We start from the raw sequence: 5,731 nt of genomic DNA on the forward strand, positions 1-5,731 counted from the left end.
AATGAAGAAAAGACAGATTTCTTTAGCAGCTTCATAGTGGTAATTGAACCTGTGCCAACTCTTCCCATTTTCCCTGGTCCTCCTTTTCATTCTTTAGAATAGCAAGCTAGAAATTTCAATTTATAGCTATGAGATAGTTTATTTTCTGGAAAACGAATACCCTGTATAGGAAGCTCTGAGCAGCCAAACATAGTAGCACACCTGTGGTTTCAATTCCTCAGAGGCTAAGTCAGGAGTATCCCTTGAACCCAGTAGTTTGGAACCAGTCTAAACAATATAGACTCTGTGTTCTGTTCCTCCTTCTCCCCAATACATAAATAAAACATCTCTAACATGCATCAATTACTTCATTTATACAGAAGGTATTCACTGAATGAGTCCTGTGGACTAGGTACTGTTGCAGGCACTACAAACCCTTTATCAGAGATTCTCATTGGTAATACGGGTATAAACCTCATGGGTAGGTATCAAGGTGAAATTAGTCTGTATCTCACACACGCTCAATCACCCAGTGCCACGCAATGACTATGAGCTGTTGACATTCTTACTGTTGTAGTAGGGGAGACATAAACAAGCACACTGTGAATTACAGCCGCCTGTCAGCTGTGGCCGCCCCTCCACTCTTCAGGTGCTGGGTGCTGTCTCCGGGCACTGCTCCTCCACTCACACAGGCGCTGCCTGCTGCCGCTCTCCATTCATATGGTTCTAATTACACGGGTGCTGCCTCCCATCACATGGGCGGTGCCGCCACCTGGGCGCCACCTTCGATCGCAGGGTTGCTGCCACCTGGGTACCACCTCCGATTGCACAGGCGCCGCCCTTCACTCCTCCCTGCCGCCAAAAGCTGTGGCCGCTCATCTGCTCCCCCTGCGCAGAGGCTGCTCTTCTGCTCACTGAAGTGATGAGGCCTCTCTTCTGCCTGCTGCGGCGCTGCCTCCGATTGTCACTACTTCTGCCTGGTCCTGGAACCCAGGTCTGGTGAGAAGACTGTGTCGGTGGAGCTATATTCAGACACAGGAGACCAGGTTCGGTGACGCAGATCCTGTTTATTGCAGAAGGGTACAAGCTTATATAGGGGTGGGGGTCCAATCAAGAAGTTACAGCTCAGATCTTTGGCAGGGCTGTGTCCTATCATAACATTGCAAGCCAGACACCTCATTAGGGTAATGGGTTTCAGGTTACTTAGGTTCATGGGTTTCCTTATGAGGCCTGGTTTCCTGGGAACCATGTGACCCAGGATGTCTTAAGTGTTGCAATTTGGGATCTCAAGGGTGGTGATTAGGGAGTGGGGAGCTCTAGGCATCAGTCCCATGATCTGCCAATGGGGAGCAAATGTCACAAGGCGTTCCTTGTGGCTCCAGCAGTAGGGCTGTTGCCTCGGGCCTGCTGTATGGCTGTCAATAAGACTTTTAACCTAGGCTCAAGCCTGTCTCCCACAGTAACTAATGCTTTGAAGACAGTAGGCAAGTGCTGTGGTGCAGAATGACTAGGTCTGGAGGGGCTGCTCCTTTAATCAGGGCCTACAGCCCAGTGTAGGCCCTATGTTCTGGAACACACATTAAGAGTTTCTTGAAGAAGTGAGAGCAGCACTGTACAAAGCCTCATAATTGGGGGACAGCACGTGTTCAAGGCGCAGAAGAGTGTGTGCCTGAAGCACGAGTGAGGGAGTGAGGAGGAATGGGAGGTTGGACTCTAGGCAAAGCCAGGTAGAGGAAGCGAACCCTGAGGTGTCTCTTGTGTTTGCAGCAGGAAATTGGGGGGACTATGCATTTCCTTTAAAATGTTTTAAGAAATATTGTGTGAGAGAATGCAATTAATGTAACGTTTTTAGCTTCCTGTGGTAGGTACTTGTCTTCTATAGGAAAAATTTGAAGATGGAGAGTCCTATCTCTCCTAGTCATAAGTTATCCTTTTTATGTTATGTGTCAAAGAATTTCTAGGGGCTGGAGAGATGGCTCAGCAGTTAAGAACACTGGCTGTTCTTGCAGAAGACCCGGGTTCGAATCCCAGCACCCACATGGCAGCTAACAACTGTCCATAACTCCAGTCCCAGGGGATCTGACAGCCTCTTCTGACCTCCATGGGAATTGCACAACATGGGTGCACTTACCTACATGCAGACAATACACGCATACATGTAAAAAATAAAATTTTTAAAAATTAATTTCTAGATAAAGTGTAAAATCTAAAACATTTATTGTTTGTTAAGTATCTTGGTTTGTTCTATATTTTAGGAGGGATGGTGGAGAGGGTTTTACCATGTAGCCCTGGAACTCGCTGTATAGACCAGGCTGGCCTGGCACAGAGCTTCACCTGCCTCCTCCTGTGTGTGCAGATTAAAGGCATGCACTACCACACATGGCTTCTTTTTCTCTTTAAAATCTGCCATCTAAGTTTTGATGAAAATACTTGGCAAACATAGATGACAGGAGAGTTAGTAATCTGTGCTTCAAGGGCCTATCACATCAGAATCACCCTAAGAGAAACCATGTTGGACCCAATAGCACTCATGACATAGACCTAAATTTAAGTACAGAGTAAGTACATATTGGAATGCTTAGATTTTAATTGTCAGCTTGCCACAGCCTGGAATTCCTTGGCCTCAGACATGTCTGTGAGGGATTGTCTTCTTTGTTCATTGATTTAGGAAGACAAAGCCCATAGTCAGTAGCACATTCCCTAGGCAGAGTCCTGCACTATATGGGACAGGAGAAAGCAGGAGGAGAGCAAGCAGCAAAGACCCATTAGCTTCTGATCTTGATGGGGAAGTAATGTGACTAGCCACTTCAGTTCCTGCCTTGACATCCCCAAGTCATAGAATTGAATGTAGTATGACTTCTTCCCTAAGTTGCATCTGGCACAGCAAAAGAATGAAATTAGAATGCGTATATAAATGTGTTTTGTCTTTTCCTCATTTTTATTTTTATTTTCAAATTTATGTGTATGAGTGTATTGCCTGTATGAAGTGAGTGTACATGTGTGTGCACTGCCTGCAGAGCATAAAGGGACATCAGATCCCTTGGAAATGGAGATATGGATGAGTTGTGTGGGTGCTGGGAACTGAAACTGGGTCCTGTAGAATAGCATCCAGTGCTCCTAACCGCTGAGCCATCTCTCCAGTTCCCTATTTTTGTCTTCTTTTTTTGGCTTTTGAGACAGGGTCTCTCTGTAGCCTTAGCTGCCCTGGAGCTCTCTATGGAGACCAGGCTGGCCTTGAACTCACAGAGATTGAGATCCCCCTGCCTCTCCCTTCCTACTGCTGAAATTAAAGGCATGTGGCACCATGCCCAGCTATGTTTGTCTTCTTGTAAAGAATATATTCTGGTTTTTCTTTCATTGTAGCACATGCTCATTTTCTTAGTCTGTGAATAGAATTGATTCCAGAAAAGAGAAACATGAATAGGATGAGAGCAATGAAATTTTCTAGGCCTAGTGAATTTGGTAACCTGTCTTAAATTTTGATGAGTTTTAATTCCAAGATAAAGGTACTAGAGGCAGTTTACATCATCATTAATTTCAAGTCCTAGTGAGCCTCAAAAATAGAGATCACTGATGCATAAGATTTTGTTGGCAGAGTTTGTTTGAATACTGACTTGATTAGAAGATCTCAATTTACATGCATGGGGTCAGGAAAAATTATTAACTTCTAACCAGGGAAGCAATGTGCATATATATTTTAAGCTTCTCTACTTTTAAGATCTAAAGAGCAGGGGCTAGAGAGATAGCTCACCGGTTAAGAGCACTGACTGCTTTTGAAGAGGACCTGGATTTGATTCCCAGCACCCACATGGCGGCTACAAACCATCCTTAACTGCAGTTCCAGGGGAATCTGACACCCTCTTCTGACTTCTACAGCATTGCATGACACAGGTGCACTCACATACATGCAGACAATACACTCATACACATAAAGTAAAAATAATAAAATATATTTTAAAAAGATCTAAACAACAAAAGTGCACTCTCTGCGTGTGAGTCTGCTGAAAGACATGTGTTTGGGTATTTTAGGTCATTTATAGCAAGTATACTGACCTGGTTCCAAAGGAGGTTATGAATGCAGATGACCCGGACCTGCAAAGACCGGATGAAGAAGCTATTAGAGAGGTAACTGGGAATTGAGACATATTTCATATCCTTCCTTTATTTTTATTAACATCCAAATCACTCAACATGATGTTTCTTATTTCAGATAACAGAGAAGACAAGAGAAATCTGTATCACAGAAGGTCGCTGCAGCCATGCCAGTTCGAGCAGCTGACAAGCTGGCCCCTGCTCAGTACATCCGGTAAGAACCCTGCGAGAAGTCACGTTTTCATCTCTGACTGGATGATTGTGATTCTGATGACTCCTGGCCTGCATGGTCAGTTATAAATGTATCATCTTAAATAATGACTTCTGAAGCCTGTTGACTCTCTTTGCAGACAACTAAAAGAAGTTTGTTTTCTAATTTCATATACATGTGTGCTATACCTGCATGTATGTAAGTGCAATACATATGTGCAGTGCCTGTGGAGGCCAGAACAGGGCATTGGATCCCCTAGAACTGGAGTTCAGACAGTTGTTAGCCACTACGTGGGTGCTAAGAACCAAACCCAAGTCCTGTAAGAACAGCCTTCACTTCTAAGCCATCTCTCTAGTGCCTGAATGCAGAGATCACCCTAAGGGGGACCCTGCTCTGAGACGGTGGATTGGAGGTGCAGAGTGAAGAGACGCTGGGGACTTATAAGTCTGGCTAGAAGCCCACTTTATTAAGAGTTCAACAGGTTTTTATACAGAAGAGAAACTAGCAGTTACATATGGTTTTTGCAGTTGCATACAAAGCATGAGGACATTTTTAGATGAAAAATCAGGAACCGTAGCTTTTTGTTGGTGTAAGCTGAGACAATCACATAGCAGGATATTTATACCTTACTCAAGGCTGTTGTCTGGTGATGGTGATCAAGTTGTTCACTTTCTCAGACACGAAAGTTAAGATGCATTTCTTAGAATGAGGAACACAGTCAGCCTATCTGATCTGGCCAACTTCATCTACTAAAAATGCAGCTGTTCCACATGTCAGGGTGCTGAGACTTCTGTGTTCAGGGTCTCACCCATAAGCAGAGGTTATGGTTTGATGTCCAGGTCTCAGGCTCCACTCATTCAAAGTCGTGTCATCCCAACCTCCAACACCTGAAAGAAATTAGTACCTACTTTAAGATGGTAGCTATTGTGGTCCTCAAAGGGTTTTTGTTTTGTGTTTACTGTTGTTTTGCTTATAAAAGAAATTAACAATGATCTGTGGTATATGAACCAAACCACAATTGTTTATAGTTTCCAATTATATTTAACAAACATGTTTATAAGACTGCTAACCTTTGAGGGCTGACTATTAACTAAATCTTTCTGAGGATTGATTTGAATTTATATATTAAGGGAAAATTCACTGCCACAATTTTCCCCGACATATACTTAATCAAAAACTGCTAACTATATGTTACCAGGTGAAATTACTATGACGATTTTTTTCCTTAAATGTAGACTCACAAAATAGGTAGTCTTTCTGCCTTCTTTCTGTGAAAATGAACAATTGTATCTTACAGGTTGAAAAGGATGTGGAAGGAATTCACTAAACACTTTGTTCACATTTTACCGGTGATTCATAATTTCTGTTAGTTTTCTGATCTCCATTTCTTGCTGCCCAGCCATCATGGTTTTCCCACTTAAGGTGCCCCCATTTCCCCCCTTTCTCCCT

At 43.4% G+C, this 5,731-nt stretch overlaps 1 pseudogene; it reads left to right on the forward strand.

Moving 5' to 3' along the window:
• The window catches only part of LOC103739438, a 31,297-nt pseudogene that overhangs the window by 16,550 nt on the left and 9,016 nt on the right, over window positions 1-5,731 (forward strand).

Source organism: Nannospalax galili, unplaced genomic scaffold (assembly GCF_000622305.1).
Source record: "Nannospalax galili isolate Female #2095 unplaced genomic scaffold, S.galili_v1.0 scaffold330, whole genome shotgun sequence".
In the NCBI taxonomy this organism is placed as follows: Eukaryota; Metazoa; Chordata; class Mammalia; order Rodentia; family Spalacidae; genus Nannospalax; species Nannospalax galili.